This window comes from Crassostrea angulata, chromosome 6, assembly GCF_025612915.1.
Source record: "Crassostrea angulata isolate pt1a10 chromosome 6, ASM2561291v2, whole genome shotgun sequence".
NCBI classification, from domain to species: Eukaryota; Metazoa; Mollusca; class Bivalvia; order Ostreida; family Ostreidae; genus Magallana; species Magallana angulata.
In genome coordinates this window covers 44,381,918-44,404,586 of record NC_069116.1, presented here as the reverse complement: position 1 = coordinate 44,404,586, position 22,669 = coordinate 44,381,918, and the positions used below count along the sequence as shown (strand labels likewise).

The 22,669-nt window shown below is 34.6% G+C and overlaps 1 pseudogene; it reads left to right on the top strand.

The window, feature by feature from the left end:
- The first annotated feature begins 185 nt into the window (after positions 1–185).
- LOC128187535 (uncharacterized) lies at positions 186–10,977 on the top strand (annotated as a pseudogene).
- Positions 10,978–22,669: the final 11,692 nt, after the last annotated feature.

Below are 22,669 nucleotides of genomic sequence, written 5' to 3'. Positions count from 1 at the left end.
TGAATCTACTGAAAAAACCCAGTTTCATTCCCAGTAAGTATTCAAAACATGTGGTACAAAATGGATGAAAACTAACATCGGGTATTTATGCCACCTGATTGGCCGCTCATTAACGACAAAATAAAGAATTGTTTGCAAATTTTGCAACAAAGAAACAACCTGTCCAATTTGCAAAAAAATTAAAGATGGAAGGGGCAGAACCAAAAGACGATGAAGACCTTCAGAAAACTGTCAGTACATTTCTTGTAGCTGAACACATTGATGTGCAAGCCACAGTTTTCAATGCATTTTGAATTTATGATTTTTGATATGTAAATTGTACAAAAAAACCTAAATTGATATAACATTTTTACGCATTTAAATAGTTACCTTGTGTTTCAAAGTTATCTAAGGTTTACCTCGCAGACCATGCGATTCAAAAACATTTCACTTACTGAACAAGTAAAAATAATCTAAAATAAGGCACTACATTTATAAAAATAATGTATAAAAGTTAAAATTAGATTATACTTTTACACAAAGCAGGATAATATTATGTTCATGTCTCCTTAAAGTAAAAGCTCCAGCAGAAAAGAAGGCGAGTTCAAAAGTGTTTGTTTTCCCGATATTTGTTACAGCTATAAAAACAATGGTACTATGCTGAAAATTAAGTGTCTGTCCAGTTCAAAGTCAAAGACAACAGAAAGTATGTTTAATTCAGTATGACAGAGTCCGTATCGCGGCTGAAGAAGATGATCCTGTTTGCATGATCTTTCCATTTTGAAGTTACCATCAAAAAGTGTGTGATCAATTGCTAATGCCATGATACTGTCATTAATTCTGTATGCTCTGATATTGGTAAAAGACGTTTTCATTAATATGAGCTGTATTTTTTAATAATTTTATTTTAGTGCAAAACCTGCTAGTATAATAAGTCTGCATGTAACTTGAACTTTATGATAAATAAGATTAGAACAAATCATTAATTTTTGTAAAAAGAAAGATTTCTCTTCTAAGGAATATATAGCAAATAAATTTTTGTACAGGACGACAATAATTCAATTTTGCTCCAATTAAGGCTTCATAACGCATTTTCCCACAAAAAATATGGACAACAGAAATTCAAACGCCATGATATTTTTTGTCTTTTAACTAGAAAATAACATTTTCTTAAAAAGAAAATTCAAGATGAAAATTGCAGGTCATATTGCTTGAAACATTTTTAATTTTTATATTGATGTCATCTAAAACTTGCTATTGATGCTTTAACATTGAGGATAAGACGAGTTTTCAGAGAAGTCGAAGAGTAGAGAAGAATGCGGCTTTTAGGTTTTGCTTAAATGCTTAAACAGTTGCCAAGACAACATTCAAATGACTTTTATAATGAGACATACAGAAGTTTGATAACTGAGTAGTTCAATTATGCAAAGAAGAGACAAACTATTGATGAGCGGTTGGCAGAATCAGGAAATAGTAATCGGGGAAGAATTTGAAAAAGAACCTTCCAGTATAACCATTACTGACTTCACAAATTAAGCTTGAAATTTCAATGTATTCATAAAAAAACGTCTGGTAAAGAAAAGATCCCGACAGGCTCGGATTTCACCACCAACCCCCCCCCCCCCCCCAAAAAAAAACTGAAGTCAAATTTCAGATTTAAGTTTAAGTTTTCTCAAATATTTTAATTTTTTCCTCAAATTTGAGAAAACTTAAATTTCTGCATTTAACAAACAAGAGGCCAATTGGCCTTAACGGTCACCTGAGTAGCATATATCCCATACACAAACTTGTCATGGAGTCTCATATATGCATCTAATTAATTAGGTTTCATACTGGAGTAGAAAAATTAAAAATTTGTAATGACGACCACATTTAATTAAAAAAGAACTGTGAAACCTATAATTTTGGTGAAAAACTAAAAGATCTGGTCTACAAAATCATGAATTCAGTTTTTCTTTCAAGTGTGTGAGTAAAGAAAATAATTTTTTAAAGCTGCTTGGTCCGATTTTTTTGTAATTACAGTATCAAATTTTTTTTCATACAAATCATTTATCTTAGAAAGTTATGGACTTTCTCCTATTTACACGAGCAGAATCAGTCTCCTCTTAAAGTTAGAAATATTCAAAGTAAATAAAAATAATTTCTTTTTGGGCAAACGAAAAAACAAACCAAAATGCATCACGGGAATGTTTAGAAAAGGAAACCGCTTGGTTTCGTCCCCTGAATGATTGGGGTTATTCAACCCGCATGCTATGCATCGATTGTAAAGAAAGCAGGCTTTGGAAATATTAGCGAACAAAACGTACACATGTTTATTTGTAATTTGTCTGATCATTTCGACCGTTATTTAAAGCGATGTCAGATTCGTAATACAACCATACCCGTCTCGTCGTCAGGGGTGAAAGTTAACATGAGGCGAAATAACGCGGTACCTTTTAATGTCGTTTGTTTTGTTAGCAAATTTTGTACGTATTTTTCTTCATTGAAATTTGGCATAATTGACGGGTAAAACTACTGGAATGTCTATTATTATACATATACTAAGCATAGCCATCGTTTAAAAGCGTGCATAAAATTTTATATAAAATCGGACCAAGCAGCGTTAACGTTATATGCATTAACATCTATACATCCAATTTGGCCCTGCCCTAGAGTCAAAACCCATACCCCAGGGGACATGATTATTAAAATTTCAGGAAAGGACTTCCTGGTAAAGATAATTATTAGTCAGTTTTTTTTATACAGATGTGTGAGAATAGAGAAGAAGATTTTTAAACATTATATGCATTAACACTATATTGCCCCCCCCCCACTCATGTCCTGAACCCCTGACCCAGGGGCCATGAATTTCACAATTTAGGTAAAGGAGATTGTGGATATCATAACCATGCATTCTTTTTTTTTTTGCCCACATGTGTGGGAGTAGAGAAGAAGATTTTTTAAGATTTAAAACATTTTTACTATATGGCCATATTGGCCCCACCCTAGAGCCTGAATACCTAACAAAGGGGTCATGAATTTCACAATTTTGGTAGAGGGCCTAATGGACATCATAACCATGCATTTAGTTTTTAACAAATATATATGGGAGTAGAGAAGAACATTTTCTAAGATTTAATACATTTTTACTATTTGGCCAAATTGGCCCCACCCTAGAGCCTGAACCCCTGACCGAGGGGTCATGAATTCACAATTAAGGTAGAGGGCCTCATGGACATCATAACCATGCATTTAGTTTTTAACAAATATATATGGGAGTAGAGAAGAAGATTGAATACATTTTTACTATATGGCCATATTGGCCCCACCCTAGAGCCTGAACCCCTGACCAAGGGGTCATGAATTTCACAATTTAGGTAGAAGGCTTCATGGACATCATTATCATGCATTTAGTTTTTAACAAATATATATGATAGTAGAGAAGAAGATTTTTAAAGATTTAATACATTTTTACTATTTGGCCATATTGGCCCCACCTTAGAGCCTGAACCCCTGACCCAGGGGTCATAAATTTCACAATTTTGGTAGAGGGCTTCATTGACATCATAACCATGCAACCAGTTTTTTCCTCACATGCGTGGGAGTAGAGAAGAAGATTTTTGAAAATTTGGCTTTTTTTGCATATTTGGCCCCGCCCGTGGCACCCCAGGGGTGGTAGAGCCATAAATTTCCCAATTTAGATTCTTCTTACCATAGAGATGCTTCACACCAAAATTGCTAACGATTGGCCTAGTGGTTTTCAAGAAGTTAAAAATGTAAAATTGTTAACGCACGACGACGGACGAACACCAATTGCAATAGGTCACCTGAGTGACTCAGGTGACCTAAAAATCTTAGTCGTGTTTTTACTTAATTTGAGAAAAAAAAACTTAAGTTACCTTCATAGCAGACTAAGATCAAAAAAAAATTCTCAAATACGGCGATTAACAACAGACGGCAGCGTTGCCGTCGTAGACATTGGCAAAGAATTTACCATTATCGTCTTGTTGACAGACAAAATCCACTGCCCAAATTTGCCCAAGTGTGAAGTATTCCTACGTTTCAGATTTCGCCCCCAAACAATTTAGAACATTGTCGCTTTGTTAAATCCCTTTATTCAGAGAGACACTGTAAGAAATTCTCCACTGAATCCTATTTTCCAAGTTTTGATAACCCTTCGGTATTTGGCGAGTGACAGTTTTTATTCATTGATTTCGGAAACTTTCTCTTCGATATCTCCCCCCCCGCCCCCCCAGTTTGCAGAGCTGTCTCGGTAGTTTATCAAGATGTCATCGGGGGTAGAATCAGACGAAGTGATATCCCAGTTTTACAATGTTGCTGGTAATGTTAAATCAAAGGGGAATAATTGGAAGAACATATGTCACTTAAGATAACTCATACAAAAACTATTTCGTTCACCTAAACACGTCAAATTTACCACGAAGCTTTATTTTTCACATCGAATTTACACGCATGCACATAACATCAGAAGAAATTGAAATATAAATGGCTCACTCATTTTATTTTTACTTTCAATTAACTATATCCTTATAATTATTACGTTAATTTTCAAAACAATTGTGCCAGTAGGTCAAAATGCAAACATTTTTTCCCAAACATACATGGCTGTGTTGTTGGGACTTTCATAAAGATCCAAGCGCCATCCAATAATGAGCCAGATTATCTAAATAGAAAGGGTTATCATTCCTTGAATGGCCAGGTATTTCATGGACCCTTTTGTTGAAGAAAAATATTTAATCATGGATTAAATGTTAAATATTGTAATTTTAATTTTCCGTCACGGTAAAATGAGCAGCTGAAAGTTTGAAAACTTTTCACATCAAACAAGTACCGTAATATATATCTACTCAATTCAAGCAAAAGGATATTAATTAAAAGTTTTTCTTTTATTGTTAAAATAATTGTCTAAAGTGTTTAAATTTGATGAGGGCATTATTATGAATCACATGTACTAAATATTACATTTCTCTTGCATATAAAAACTTAGGTTTTTTCGTGAATGGGGAGCCAGTCTTCAATGACAAGTGTCAATAAATTAGGATTAATTATGAAAAGAATGACAACTTCAGCGGGGATTGTTGACGAGAAAAAATTAACAAATCAGAGAGATCGCTAACCCCTGGTTCAAAAATTGAGCGAAAATAACATACCTGCCAACCAGATTATGCAAATCACAGGACACAAAAATATCCAGTCAATTAACAACTACAGCAGTATAGATGAACTTCAGCACAGAAATATTTCATCAATCCTTTCGAATCCCACAGCATCCAACGTTCCTCGGGATCCGCCACTTCCAATTCAGCCAAAACAACACTCCCTTTCCAGACACTATAAATAACAGTATTACTGGAGCCACAAGCACAACAATAAACGTGATAGGGGTGTCCAAAACCAGCGGCCCTTTTCACAAAAAATCTCACGACTAAAGTTTAACAATATTTTTCTTTTCTTCAAAAAGTATCTACGCTGTAAAATATCACAAAAACTCTTATTTTACTTTTGACAATATTATAAATAATATTTTAAAAAAAAGTGAACATCTGTATTAAACGAAAACTTACAGGGTTGTGAAATTTTTATCTTAGACATAAGTTTTTTTTTTAGAAAAGGGCTACAGGTCAACGGGAATATTTTACGTGGAAAAATCATAGTTAATATCCAAAACGAACCAAATTCTGCATCCAAACAAGGCTGCGTGTCATCTTTTACTCTGACTCAGATGAAAGACTTAGACCGTTGATTTAAACAAAGGCGAAATAATACAATTGAAGAAGTCCAAAGTTAAAATTATAAATACAATGTAAGATGTTTTGCAAACTTTTTCCATAGATTATAAAAACACTGATCAAAAATATTATATATTTGTTTGTTTGACTTGGAACGTTTCCGTCATGCGTAATATTTATGACATCGCAAATATGTGTTGTGCGGCTTGATAACACGAAGTTCTAATGTGTAGAAATAACGAGGTTTAAGTACTTAAAGCTGACATGAATTCATAAAAGTATTTGGTCGCCATATTAGTTTCGATCGCTCCTCTACTGCCACTGGGGTATATATACCGGTTGAGAAAGTTACGGTCAGTTGCTTTCCGATCGAGGCATTCGCGTTGCACGGACTTCTAAATGCACGAACTACACATTGTAGTAAAATGTAGTAATAAAGAATAAAGAAAACAACAATCAATGAAATACAAAATGTATTTATTCTTTGAAAGGATGTCCAAGGTATACGTATTATTTTGCACAGACAGTGCTGCCTTACTTCGCATGCACATCGAACACGTGTGTCGTTCATACAGAGTGCATAACGTCTGCATCTTCTTGAAAACCCCGGCGACACTACATCCAGCACAGTAGCTAAATGATAGTAAATCCAAGAAAGTAACAACGTTTCCATCCGTTCCTACAAAAACGCCCCATTTCTAAAATCCATGCGATAATTGACATTGCTCGAACTGCCACAGTGTGTGGTTTGCGCATGTGCGATGTTATAACATACACAGGAAAACGGTCTACAATTATCGAGGAATTTTCGAAGTATCTACGCCTGGATTTCAGTCTGTCTTGTTTCGTCGTTTATTGGATATATCTTGCCAGTGCAGTGGTTGTCATATTATTTTTGTTCAAAACGCATTTTTACAAGTCTTTTCGTCCAAGGTAACGTGTTCGGGTGTATGAAATTCCTGAATGCGGTGAAGCATGAATAGTGCTCTCGGTCTTATATAGGGGTGTGTAGCGATGAGCAGAACAATGGAAATCGACAACTAATATGGCGGTAGTCGGAGATAAAAGGGAAATAATGCGTATTCATGAATTCATGTCAGCTTTAAGTTGGTTAAAACATGTGATAAAAGAATGTCTCATGGTTTGTGATGGTATATGATCTTAACCATCACAAACCACGAGAGATCCTATATTTATTCACTATACGGTGTTATATGACATTTTTTCTCAGAATAAGACTATGAATACTATTATCTTTCAAACTGATATTTCCTCTGAATTATGAAGAGAAAGACATGATGAATATATAATTTTATTTGCCATGTTTTTGACAAAGGTTTATCGAAGTTTCCAGTCATGCTGAAGAGTAAGAAAATTGAAACTATTAAATGTTTGTTTTTACAACCTGGTAGTTCTATTAACAGCTGCAACACTTTGCAGTACTCAAAGGATCATGTGCATGGTATGTGGACTCTATGTAACGTTTAAAATGCTACAAACCAAATTCTCTTTACAGAACTTTTAGCTTTCTGAAAATAATTTTCCAAAACAATTCTCTATATAAAAGTGTCACAAAATCCAATTTTTTTTTTACAGAAGTTATATCTCTTATCTGCGTATCTATGAACCTCAGAAAGAGGACATTGTAAATAATAACTAAGCATTTAGTTTATCTTCCATGACTGGGAAAGTACATAAATGAAATTAAATATCTGTGACGATTTTTGATGTACGATTGTTTATTTGTATTCATATAATGCACTTCGTATTTAATATTTTATATTAGTTACAACCGGAAGCATTGTTCATCATTATTTTATGTCTAAAATGTATTTAATCTGTTGTATATCATTGTTTTACCTTGAAATTCATCCTAATGTTTTGTACTTTCATTTTCTCATACTTCCAGTTGCGGGAACTTATGTGTAGCTTTTACCTAAAATAGTCGACCAAATGGGTTGCGCAACGTCACGTTATATTGACAGAGTGAGTGAGAATGATGTGAATATGCATGATATAAAATAAATGACTACCCAAATTTTGTCGAAAGGTCTGAGACTTTTGAAAAATCGAGTGATCGCGCTCGCGATACTTTAAACGACCAGAGGCTGAGCCTGTAGGTCAAGTCTCAGCCTGTGATACTAGAAACCAAAATTGTGAATTGAAAGACAATGATAAATTGTTTGTTGTCACAAAATTGAATAATAAAGAAATAAATTGTTTGATTGATACTGGAGCCTCAGTTTCTGTGTTGCACAGACAGGTTTTTGATGAGATTTCGGAGGATGTTAGACCAAGTGTGAATAGAAATTGTGGAAAATTGAAAGTGGCTGATGGTGAAATGATTACCCCGGCGGGAGCCGCCCGGATGAATTTTGTTATTGATGGTAATCCCTATAGCTATAGGATGTTAGTGGCCGATATTGAGGTACCCACGGTCCTTGGATATGATTTCTTGAGGGACAATAATTAACTGAATTGAGACTTGGTGAGAGTACGCTCAAGTTTAATGGTGAATCGGTAAATTGTAGACTTTACAGCCAAATTCAGAATTTGTTAAAACTGTCGTTGACTGAAAATGTTGTTATCCCTCCGTCGAGTGAAATGATAATTCTAACCAAAATTGTGGGTGACCAGCCAGTTGGTAAAACGCCTGTTGTTAAGGATATTTGTCCGTCTTTGTCGAAGAAAGGAAATTTAGTGGGTAAAAGTGTTTTTGACCCTAATAAATGTGAAATACCTGTGCGTGTTTGCAATGTTTCTGATACTCCCCAAACCATATACAAAAATACGGTTACGACCGAGTGCGAGATAGATGGTTCTCGACAGTAGTGTATTATCTTTTCAAGACCAATCTTGTGATGAAATTGATTCCCAAACCTTGAATAAAATTGACCTTTTAAAGGTACCACAGAAACATGTGTATGTTCCTGACCATATCAACGTTGTTCTTCATTCTTGTATAAATAATCCTAGCGAGGCGGAATTGACGAAAGTGTGCGATCTTTTGCGTCAATATCAAAGTGTGTTTGCAACCTCAAAAGATTGTGTTCTGTGTAGACGTTCGTAAAGTGAATGAGGTCACAATAAAAGACTCATATCCTCTACCCAGAATCAATGATTCCCTTGACGTGTGGCACAAATCTTCGTGGTTCTCTGTTTTAGATTTACAGCCTGGTTTCTGGGAGGTAAAAATGGATCCGGCAGACCAAGAGAAAACAGCTTTTGTAACAAATAGCGGACTATATAAGTTTACCAAAATGCCTTTCAGTCTTTGTAATAGTCCCGCAACCTTTGAACGGCTTATGGAAAGTGTTTTAGCTGGACTACAATGGTAGACTTGCCTTGAATACATTGATGATATCATCATCTTTTCTGATTCCTTTCAAGCTCAATAATAAAGATCGTCTTAGTGATGATTTGAAACGTATATTTTTTTAAAGTCAGACAGGACTTAAGATGTTCCCAAAAAAATGCAATTTGTTTCAAAGAAAAGTCAAATTTTTAGGACATATAGTGTCTGAAAACGGTATTGAACCCATGTCTTAGTAAAATCGAGGTAATCAAAGATTGGCCCATACTCTGCATTGTAAAAGAGCTAAGAAGTTTTCTTGGAATCATTTTATATTATCGTCGTTTTATTAAAGGTTTTGCTGACATTGCAAAGGTTTTACATAAATTGACTGAGAAAGCAGCAAGTTTTCTTTGAACAAATGAGTGTGAAATCGCTTTTTCAGCGTCTTAAAACTGCTTTAATGACAAACCTTTAATGTCCTACCCAGACATGTCAAAATCTTTTATCTTAGATACTAATGCTAGTGGCGCAGCCATCGGCGTTGTTTTGTCCCAGGTTCATGAAGATGGAGATTGGAGTTATTGCATATTTCAGCAGGCATGAGCGACAGTATTGCATAACTAGGAAAGTGATGCTTGCTGTGGTTGAAGCCATCACTTTTATTACTATTTGTTTGGTACTAGATTTCATGTTAGAACATACCATGGTGCTCTCAGCTGGCTTTGACGATTCAAAAATCCTGAGGGACAGCTAGCGAGGTGGATTCAAGTACTTGATCAACACGATGTTGAAATTCGCCATCGTCCTGGAAAACAGCATAGCAATGCTGACGGTTTTTCTCGGAGACCCTGCCAATCTTGTAAATTTTGCTCCAGACAGGAGGACAAGGACATCATTTCTTGTGAACATGTTGCCCATGTGTCAACCCAAACTTCTAGTCTTGACTGTGATGTTCAGCAGCAAATTAATTTAGTGTCTACAGTACAACCTAATTCAGTGCCTTAGGGAAGTGATCTCTCTTGGTTCCAAACAAAATCCAACGATGAACTCTTTCAAGCCCAGAAACAGGACCCTGTTCTGAAACATCTCTTCTCCCTGAAAGAGAAATACAAAGATGAACCTCCAAAGTGGCAAGACATTTCTCACTTATCTCCATCTCTATAATCATATTGGTTAAATGAATGAGAATTGAAATTGTTACCGGAGATTTATACAGGAATGTGGACAAAAATTCTGACAGGCTTCAACTGTTGTTCCAAAATGTTGGCAAAATGAAATTCTGGTCCTTGTTACATGACTCTTTGCTTTCAGGTCACTTGGGTATAACCAAGACCATAAACAAAATACGAAAACGATTCTATTGGTCAGATTATATGTCCCATACCAGGAGATGGAATGAACGATGTAAAGTGTGTCAAAAACGTAAACCCCCTTCCAAACCAATTAGAGAAGCTATGGCACAAAACAATGTTGGTGCACCCTTAGAGAGAATAGCTCTGGATATCATGGGTCCACTGCCGCAAACCCAGAAAGGATACAAATATATTTTGGCCATTACTGACTATTTTAGAAATGGGCAGAAGCCTACCTCATGGTAGATCAAAAGGCTAGTACCATTGCTGATTTTTTGATTGATTTTATTTGTCACTATGGATTACAATTAAATTTTGTTGAGACATCAAGTGATACGAATACCCGTTTAGTGCGTATAACCAGCTGTCATCAAATCCGTTCTTCTTTCTCATCGGTGCTCCAAGCCATTACTTTCCTGGAGAAGCGGGACAACTGAAAGCAACCCGGATCTCTGCACATCAGCACTTGGAGAACTATAAAAGGAGATCCATCCCTGATGGTTACTTAGGAATCACCAAAGAAGCTGTCACCTTTCCGGATGGATCCAGACATCATCGTCTCGACACCTGGTGCAAGGAGCCGAGAGACAAAGTCACCGCCTTCACACAGACGTTTTCTTAAAGAATACTGTAGAGAAATCTATTAAACTGTTAAATGAATTTCAGGTTCTAGAAATGTTTTGAATACATGTAGTAAGTTATGATGTGTTTAATTGTAACGTAGTTAAATGTGTAAATATGTTGTATGTATAACTTGCTTATGTTTGATAGCATACCCATCGGCAAGATTCGAGGACGAATCTATAAAGCAGGGGGGGGGGGGTACAGTAACGATTTTTTGATTTCATAAAATGCATTTCGTATTTATTATTGTATATTAGTACCAAGCGGAAGCGTTGTTTATCATTATTATATGTTTAAAATGTATTTAATCTGTTGTATATCATTGTTTTACCTTGAAATTCATCCCATGTTTATCGTATGTTTTGTACTTTCATTTTCTCATACTTCCGGTTGCGGGAACTAATGTGCAGCTTTTACCTAGAATAGTCATCCAAATGGGTTGAGCAACGTCAAGTAAGGTTGTTTGACGTCATATATAAACGTAAGCATTTTTAGACGTTCAGTCAGTTTAAGTTAGTTTTCGAGTTAGTCAGTTGAGTTTTTGAAGTTTAGAAGTCAGTTTCGACCTTGGGATGTTGGAATAAGCTTTGAAGTTAGATTATTCAGTTAGAAGTAGTTACCAGACAATGTTTTACAAAGTCGTAACCGGACGAGCCAAATATGGCAAGGTAATTAAACTTGTGTTTTTTAAGAAATTATATTAATAGGAAAATTTACTATAATTGAACTTTATTTAAATTTTGGGGAATTTAATATAAAATCTAGCAAGTGACGCTGTTTAACTGGTTATTTATTGTTTCTTGATTTGTTAATTCAAATTAAATATCAGAATATAATTATGAAACCTTAATTATCTTGTTGATTTCTTTAAATTAACCGCTACCAGGTTCAACAAGTATAAATTCGCTACCAAAATTTAATTATAAAAGACCAGATCGAATTTATCCTATCTTACGGACTCATTAAGGCGAAATGTTACATATCTAACACCGGGCCAGTTAGCAAATCTTATACGGCAATATCAAAGGAAAAGTAGACTGACTGCGTCTAATTTCTACAGTGCTTTTCATTAAAGAAGCACCAGCACATATAATTACATTGTCAAGAAAATCATGAGAGAGTACGAGTATAAAGTCAGTGGAATATGGGAAATCTAAAGAGAAGAAAAAATAGGGTTTTGTTTGCATATTTTGTCCTGCAAGGTCATATATTTTACAAAATATTACTCTTTTTCTAGAGATACTTCAAACTTATAATAGAATCAACTAGCTTTGTAATTTTCATGAAACTAAAAATGTAAAATTATTACCGCACGAAGACTGATAGTAATAGGTCTATAGAGTGATTCAGGTGACCTGAAAAATTAGCTCAAAATGTCAACCGATGCAATTCTTAAGTCAAGCAATGTACTGTAGCTTCGCAACAATAAAAAAACTGAAGAACTGTAAAATTGAATAATGTGTATCACAAAATTCGCAAGATATTCTTGGAACATTTCAAGGCCATGGTATAAGAGTACATATCAAGTTTTATCGTTTGCCTGAAAACACTTTACAGGTTGCTAAAGTATCATACTTTATTGTGTTTAGGGGGATGTGCGGCCATCATGTACAATTAAGTATAAGAATGTTAACAATTCTAGAACTCGCTTGTTTCTGTCCAAAATTGTTGCCAAAAGATATAAAAGCAATAGTAATGAACTCCAACATGTCATTTTGTTTGAAAAGTATGCATATAAGAACGGTACGATGCCATTTTAGAACCGTTTAACCTTGTACTTTCCGTTGGACGTTGCTATCTATTTCTTGGGTCAAAACAAGTTAAAAATTTCAAGCGAAACGTGCACCTTTTCTAATTTTAACTTTGTGATGTGATACTAAAATTGTTGACGTATACACACGATTTTTGACTTCTGCAGTATTGTTTGCCAGTAAATTTATACGAAAACAAGATGGGCCGAAATGGAAAAGAATTATGTAGGAACGTCAGACATATGATTGTAAAAGCTTATAGAGAAAACAGGAATACATCAGAGTTGGAAAGAACATTAGGAATTCCTAGATCTACAATACGTAGTATCGTGAAATTTTTTTTTGAAGAAACGAGACATGTAGAAAATCAACAAGGAAGGGGAAGGAAGAGAGTGTTTACGGACAGAGATAAAAACGAACTTTCGCGCGAAGACCTAACTGGCATTGTAAATGAGGGCAACAATCATAGATTTTGTCCCAGAACTATAAAAAGAAAAATTCAAGAACTTGGATACAAACGGAGGATTGCCAAGAAAAAAGTCGCGATTCGCGAGGTCAACAAAAAGGCTCGTTGTAAATGGTGTAAGGAGAGGAGTACCTGGATTAGACCAAATGGTTATTAGGGATGAAAGCCAGTTAGTAATTGGAAAAAATAAGAAAGTTTATATATGGAGAGAAGACGACGAAAAATACAAAGCACAACTTGTTTGTCCGCCATCGCAACGACATCGGAGTATCATGATCTGGGGATGTGTATCTATAAAGGGAATACGGACTTTAATTGATGTAGAAGGTAACATAAATGCTAGAAAATATATTGAAATATAAGACAAAAACCTTTGGCCGGTTTTAGCAAGACAACCAGCCTGATAACCAATATATATTTATGGACGACAATGCTCCTGTATATAGAACCAATTTAGTAAAAGAATACATTGCCAATAACAATATACTAGTAATTACTGAACAACATAATGGCCTGTCCAGTCTCCTTGACCTAAATATCATCGAGAACATTTGGTTAAAAATAAAAAAGAACACTTGAAAACCGTGCCGAATTCATTAACACAAAACAGCAACTCATGGCGGAAATTCGGACTGCTGGGAAATATACCTACCGCTTATATTGAGGACCTTTATGCAACCCTCCTGGAAGGCTAATTGAAGTTTAAAAGATGAAAGGCAATTTAACAAAGTATTGAGGTAAGATAAGCATTAAAATTTTTAATACATCCCAAATATCAAGGTGCGCAAATTCCGACGGCCATTTTGAAGCGGCGAATAATTATGTCCCTTGACCCCTTGCGCTATATTCCAAGAAAAACCCATTTAATTCATCGACTGACCCAGTTCCAAAATGTTTTTTACGTAAATCAAGAGCCCTGCTAATTTTTAAATGTGCTTGTATAGTAGAAGACATTGCTTTACAAGAACTGTAATCTAGTGACAATTCCAAACAGTCATCCAGATAAACGAAAATTTTACGACCCTGTGTTTTCCAATATTTGAGCAATGACTTGAGGTTTCTCCATCCTTGATGTTGTTATGGTTTAATCCGTGTAAGTTGTGTTTAAATTTAAAGATGAATATGTACACATTCAAACTGAACTTAAATATTAATATGTTGAAAATATTTTGTCCATGCTGTAGGCGATAACACAGGTGCACTACCAGGCCGATTATAGCGACGACTGCTTTCCAATCAAACATCACATTTTTTAAAACCGATTTCTATATAATAAAGCAATTTTTTGAAGATATTTATCACGACCTTTACTAGTATTTTGTGTATTTAAATATTTTAAGGCCATATAAACTTGCTAGTATGAAAGCTATCACATGTAAAGTGCATTTTGATACAATTTTTCTACAATGAATAGGTACAGTTTTGCAACATAAATTAAACGTCTATAACTTATAAGATAATGGGTCAAACTCACTGAAAATTGGTTCATTTGTCATTAAGTCTCCCAAACAAAGATTGGAGACTTTTTGTTTTTGTACGGTTCTTCTTCTTTCCTCTCTGAAATTGTCCGCCGCGTTTCTCAGAGATGGCTACCCGGAATTGTTTAAAACCGTAGGATACGATAGGCATGCATATCTAGATGTGCAAATTATTTGTCTCATTTGGGGTTGGCCAACCACTTTTCTGGGGGGTCAAAAGGTCGTGGGGTCTAATATTGAACCTCATGAGGAAAATTGTAGACTCTGTTGTAAATGGTTATAACTTGAAAACGAACAAAGATAATAATATAGGGTTTTCAGAATCATATATTGACTATTGCAGGCAATATATAGGGTTTATTAGATCAGACCCCTGGGGTCATCCCCCCCCCCCCAAGGAATTGGTAATGACTATATATCTCAGAATCTGTTAGAATCCTGACCCCTAAACCATATATATTCTTGATCCATGTGTTAAGGGGAATCAAATGGTATGTATGTCATTGGCCCCGGGGGTGGTCTTGACCCCCCCCTAAAACAACAGGAAGTGCCCAAATATCTTTAAAACGTTAAGATCCCCACCCCTTAACCATATATATTCTTGTTCTATGGGTCATGTTGGTTCACCTAATGTATAGTAAAGGACCCCTGGGGAACATCATGAAACTTAAGAAATAAAAATAATCAAGTTCTAAATCTTTTTGTCTGTAAAGTTTGACCCATGTGGTTCATCCCTACACCCAATGATGGCCTCGTTCGTTTCAGAGACTTTATAATCGCCCCGATTATAATTACATCTTGTTCATGATATATCCTATCGAAATCTGCAAACAAATGCCTTGCCAGGTAAAAAATTATAAATTGTAGTCTCTTTCAAGTTTGCCTAAATGTATGTATGGTTTTTATAAGTTTTTCATTGAATTCAGCGATTTCAATTGTTAAACATTATTGTCATTTCACTTTACATAGCTTAAAATGTGTTAAACACAAGTATAAATAAAAAAAATATATATATTGGCAAAACCCTCCAACACGTAACACTAATATTATAACCGATAACAGTAAAATATTGCGTAATGCTCACAATGACGTCATGCGACAGTACTGTTTTTACCCAATAAACTCTCAATTTCGTAGTCTACAAAATCTTGTTGTTTTGAAGATAATCAGAATCTGGAAAAGGAAACTCAAAAGGAATATAATAACCAAAGAATGGTTTCAATAATGTATTGTTCGGCGCAAATTGTTTTTTAATAAAAACGTCTGACATTTTCTTTTTTTCAAAATTTTACAATATCTACAAATCGTTGTTTATAAGTCAAGTTTTCCCGTACCAGTTTATGTTCTATCACATTCTCCCGATGCGCTGGTCTGAGTGAATGTTGCTTTTCCAATGGTGTGACTTCTTTTTTGAGCGGACAGTTGATTTTTCAATGTCCAAAACCGTTACCGTTTGGACACTGGTCCGGTTGAATTCTGAACGGTCTGGATTGCGAGCCTCCGTTGTTCCAGCCTGCAAAGTTGAACTGGAACCTGTGGTAGGGAGCATATCTAGTTTAAAAAATATTGCTGTCGCATTTAAAAAAGGATTTAAAATTCTTTCTTGTCATACCTTTTATTTTAACCCCTAACCTCTGCCTGTCTGAGTCCCTTGGCTTTCTTCTGCATTCTGTAATTCGGTCATCTTTGAATTTTTTGGCGACGTCCCATCTGTATGTCTGCAATTCTAATAACCATTTTTTTAAAAAACTTTTATGTTAAGTTAAGAGTTCTTTTTAAATTACATCTTTAACTTTGGCAATATCGCCGAAATCAATAGGTTTCTCAATTTTTTCATAATCTGTTTAAATGTGTGTTAGAAAATAGTACCTCTCTTTATGGTGTTCAAGTTGGAGTCAAAAGAATTCTCGTTTTCTTTTAAAGCAAGTTTTGGCTTTAATCTTTTTTTTTCAAAATCAATTTCTTGTTTTCAGCCAGGGCGGCGTCAAACTTGCATAAGAATAGCTGAAATGCCCCTGCATTGTTCATGTCTTCCGTATTACGAAAGTTGTTTAATGACGATGCGACGTCCGTTTGTCTCGTGCAACGAGTGTCTGTCCGGGCTCTGGCTGTGTCAGAGTCAAACATCTGAGCGTAACTAACTGATCGTAGCAAAGTTGTCGAATGGCAATAGAACCGAATAACTCCTACAAGAAAATGGTTATAGAAAATATTAGTAACTTCTAGGTTAACGTTACTTATGTGAAAATGCGATATTAAATTGAACTCCAAGAAGCTATCACAGGATGAATCTCTGCCATTCAGTCAATTGAAAGGTGACTGAAATGTGACTGAATGGCATATGTGTGCCATTCAGTCACCTTTCCAGACCATTCAGTTGACTGAATGGCAGATTCATCCTGTGTATTACAGTTTATGCACAGCACGTTAAACCCAAAGGCACTGGAATTGAACATCACCTTCACAAACTAATTTTTAAAAGTTATATGGAAACGAAAATGTATATATATTATACGGACGACGCACGACGATAGATGAAGACTAACGGAAAAAGTTACCCGAGTGACTCAGATGACATAAAAAGCTACGCCTTTCCCTAAAAACAATATCACTGCCAAAAACATGAGCACAAAACCGGAAATGTTTTATGGTAATTTTGGCAGCAAACAACCACTACTCCATTTCATCCCATCCAAGTTTGACATTGGTAATGTAGACTTACCTTTAATATTTTTGTCCGTCTCCATATCAGTATTTTGAGGTGTGATAGCTTGCAAACGCAAGATAGCACTAGTCGAGGTTACATTAAAAAATTAAGGAGGCTGGACGATCAACAAATCCATTAGTCTTCTGTCAACAGATTTAAATAAATTCTTAAAATGACTTTCTTTTACTAGTACATTATCATCTTCGCTAGCCAAGCGTTTTCGGTCCACTCTTGTTCCCCACAAGGGAGAGTGCGGATCAGAAACCCTTGACTTGGGAAGATGGTGCATTATGCTTATGTTGACGTCTTTGAATTTAAAGCTTGTTTTTTTGCTGAAAGGTTTACTTAATATTTTGAGAAAATTATGGTAATTTAGGAGCTACTTCTTGTCAAGTCTAATTTATCTTAAAGGGATTTGGACACGATTTGACTTTATGTTTTCAAATTTTATTTTTCAATTTCCAATGTTTATTCTGATAAATATAGAAGTTTGTAATGCTATGTCAAATTATGAAAGTCAAATATCAAGTTATAAGCATGATACAGAGTTCATAATTCTTTATTTTGTAATCAAAGCTCGAATATTGTCATTTTTTGTCCCCCGCCGCAACGCGGAGCGGGAAAAAGAAATGCCGGGCGTCCGTCCGTGTGTCCGTCCGTCACAATTTTTTGTAAGCGCTCTCATGCCTACAAATTTTGACGGATTTTCATTAAATTTATACCAAATGTTTATACCACTACTGTCTTGGTCAAGTTCGAAAATCAGCATTGGTCAATACTTTTTGTTAGAGTTATGGGACTTAGACCACAATAATGACTCCGTTTTATCCAAAAATTGACCTTGTAAGCGCTGTCATGCCTACAAATTTTGACGGATTTTCATTAAATTTATACCAAATGTATATACCACTAATACCTTGGTCAAGCTCCTAAATCAGCCTTGGTCGATACTTTTTGTTGGAGTTATGGGACTTTGACCACAATAATGACTCCGTTTTATCCAAAAATTGACCTTGTAAGCGCTCTCATGCCTTCAAATTTTGACGGATTTTCATTAAATTTATACCGAATGTTTATACCACTAATACTTTGGTCAGGTTTGAAAATCAGCATTGGTCGATACTTTTGTTGGAGTTATAGGACTTTGACCACAATAATGACCCCGTTTTATCCAAAAATTGACCTTGTAAGCGCTCCCATGCCTACAAGTTTTGACGGATTTTCATTAAATTTATACCAAATGTTCATACCACTAATACCTTGGTCAAGTTCCTAAATCAGCCTTGGTCGATACTAGTATACTGCTTGACCGGCGGGGGACCCAGGAATTCTATTCTTGTTCATATGTGTTGTACTGTTGTAAGTTTCAATCAAATCTTTCTTTTGTTGATAAGAGTATTTATGAAGATATTGAATTATTTATTTAAATCGTTTTTTACATGTCATTTTGTCTAAGAAAAAGTAATTCTCTGCATTTCATTATTTTTGTAAACAACTATAAGACTCGAGCTTTGTTTACATAACAACCAATTCTGACCTCTGTATCTCGTTTTCAGGCTTGGGGCGAATTACATTGTAAAGTAATGCATTACATTACCATTACTTCATGAATTTGGGCATTAAATTACCATTACCATTACTTGATTTTTTGAAGTAATGCATTACATTACCATTACATGAGTAAAGTAATGCATTACCATTACCATTACTTTTTTTTTTAAAGTAAAGCTAATAAAGTGTTCTTGCAAATGTTTCAAATATACAACACTCTTTAACATATCTACAGCTTCATGCTCAGTATCAGGTTCAAATTCAATGAATAAACAAGAGTCATTCTTTATTTGCTCAATATATAATCATATTGTGGCAATATGAACAACATATTATATAAGTAAAATGATATTTATAGACATTTGGCATGATTCAATATCAGATATGAAATAAAGACACAGGATAACATTTGCGTAACAAAAAACAATTTATGAAATAATGTTGCGGTTTTTAAAAGCTAAATATAGATAAATCCCCAGATGAAACAAATCTTTATGATTTTGGACACTTAATTTTATTAATTTATAAACTTATGATTTTTCCCAGTTATATTTCTTAATATATTTTAATCGTATTTCTTTTTCGGAGGACACTTTAAGACAAAAGATTGCTGTTGCACTTTATGATCGAAGTTTTAAAGGGTTCATCTTTTAAATGCATCCATCTTCCGGGCTATACTAAATAAATGTTTTGCAGGAACAGTCAAAGCTTTGACTGGAAATACTGTTTGACGATCTTTATCTTAGGATAAATTAAGTGCAATAATAGTTTAAATACATAAATCTTGTATTTTCTATCAGTCCAAACTAATGTACAGTGTAATTAATATACAAGAGAGAGAGAGAGAGAGAGAGAGAGAGAGAGAGAGAGAGAGAGAGAGAGAGAAATAAGTAAGATTATTTTCAAATGGGTTATAATATTGGAAGTGATATTGATTTTCATCATGGATGGACAGTGCATTCATTTTGCTTTTAAAGGTGCATGTCTGTCTCCTATTCTATTGTGACATAGCGAAGGGAAGGGGAATGGGGTGTTTAGCACTTCTTATAACAATAGATTGTTTTGATACTTAGATTATCCTGGGGGCATAGTGTGTTGTTGACACATTTCTTATTGAAGTGCAAACTAATTGGAGTAAATTGTTTAAATGATTAAAAACTCTTAATAACAACACTCTTAAAAATGTTATGAAATTGTGCTGTTATCTTTAGTAATAAAAACAATTCAAAAAACAACACTCTTAAAAATGTTATGAAATTGTGCTGTTATCTTTGGTAATAAAAACAATTCAAAAATGAATTTTAAAAAACCTTTTTCAATAAAACATGTACAATTAAAACATTTTTTTCTTAATTAGAATTATTTCTTTCTTCTTTAAAAATAAATTTAATCAAATTCAATTTCAACTATTCATTTATTCATCACATTTTTTTAAAGTGAACATGCATAAATATGCATAGTAATGCAAAGTAATGCCATGTAATGCCAGCATTACACTAGATTTTGGAAAGTAATGCATTACATTAGCATTACTTGTAATGCTAAAATTGTGGCATTACACATTACTAGCATTACTTTGAAAATATGTAATGCATTGCAATGCATTACCATTACATTTAGCATTACCCCAAGCCTGCTCGTTTGTATCTTGACTTTAACATTCAATATTTTGGTCAATCATTTAAAATGTACAGTAAACCATTTTATACATAAAAAATAAAAATAAAATATTTGATCTCAAGTCGTGACCAAGTCCCTTTAAAGTACGAATACGAGTTGGCTGTTAGAGTGATCTTTCTTACCATATCGATTTAAATGTCTAGGCACTGCCATTGTTTAATAAGTGAAGTAATGTTTCACCATTTGCGCTGGCAATAAGTACAAAATCGCCATCTTGAGGCTTTTGTGCTTCCGCTTCCAATGGTATATAGTTGTTGTTTCGGTTTACTTCTTAAAAGTTAAATAAATCTATCAAGGAGAAGTTGTTAGTAAACCTGCTATAGTATGGTGTCCAACAATTTTCTAACCAAATCGTTTCTACGTAACAAGGTTCGTTACATTTTCTAGTTTGTAGTTATTTGGTCTTTTCTGACTAAAAATCATGATTCAAAATATTTAACATCCTGTTTATATAGGGACACTTAAGCGCAAATATAATGAATTGACAATTTTCCCACAATTAAAACGGTTTTTTTTTGGCAATATTAAAATTAAGTTTTCCTCTCTTATTGAGATCTTAATGAATATTCATAACGCATCCAAAATGAGGCTAGCGTAGGTAGAAACAATGGCTGTCCAAGTGAAAGTCAAAACATTAACAAGCGATTTTCCTATCGTCCCCGCGATTACGTTCGGCTATATCGAGGAAATTGTAAGAAAGTGTTGATAAGTGATGGAATCAAAGAACTTCCAAAAGGATACAAGTATTTCAGCGATAACTGAACGCAACTGGTACCTTTTTGATATTCTAAATACACTAGTTTTAACTTTAATTGTAAGGTCTCAGTTGTTTCAAAATGTGTGAGCCCTCTGTACCTGGTAGAAGATGAGTAATGACAAGATTATTTAAAATCAATACAAATTTATTCAGTTATAAAAATATAAAATTTAAGAATCTTCCTCTGGAGGGTCTCCTTCCTAGGTCTAGGTGTGTCTTGAGTCTCGGGGTTGTATAAATTATTACCTATAATGAAATCTTTATACCCAAATGTAGAAGGTACAGTCTATACGGGAAGGTGCTGACTTTTTAATAGAAGGTGTAAACAACTACTACAATTAATAGTATAGTTGCACCTTATTAAGGTGCACCAGATGAAATCACCTAGGCTTTTGATGAACTATATAAATATGAGAAACCAAGTGCTAATTCTAGAAGTAGGGGTTGAAAGGTGTTGAACTTGATTTAGTTGCACCTTCTGAGGAATGTGAGCAGGGATGCTGAATATGATGCAGAAGGTGATACTGAAGATCTACTAAAACCTTAACATACCATGAATGGAACCTATGTTCAGATATGCCTATCTAATAGAGAAGGTGCAAAATATTCACATTCGTAGCCGGGAGGTCGGGCTGAAAGAGCTGAAGCTGACTCATCTCAAACAAGAAGTGACCGAAGTGTCTAATTCTGATTGGGCTCGGCCTTATATAGCCGTTATCACGTGACCCGCTAATCAATATTCATGAAGTAAAATGGTGTCTGCGAACGAAAACATTACAGGGTTTCCGCTCAAAAAGACGATGATGCAGCTAACACAAGGATTTATCGATGTCTTAACAGTCAGACGTAAGTAATTAAACAACGTAGATTGTGTTTATTCCGTCTAAACATCGTGGTATGTAGTGTATAAAGCAGAAAATAGTTTTCTGAAGCGGCGAAGTGCTGAGCACGTGTTGACATAACTTGTAAGCGATCATTTTGGCCAAGAGTACTCAAGACGCATTAATTCATTGTAAATAGAGTTGCACGTTAGATATAGACGACAGATAGTTGTTCTGATGTGTATCATACTGTTTGAATAAATTCGCCTAGTATTTCTGCTGGATAGAAATCCTGGTATATACAAAACACTGTAGTACAGTACCGTACTAAAATAGACATCAAGATTTGCATGTTTCAACAAATCCTTTATATATTATAGATACTTCTTCAACAATCGCATAGGAACATACTATAACAATATCAACAATAAATAAACAACTAAGTACAATAACAATATTGGAATAAATAAACAAATAAA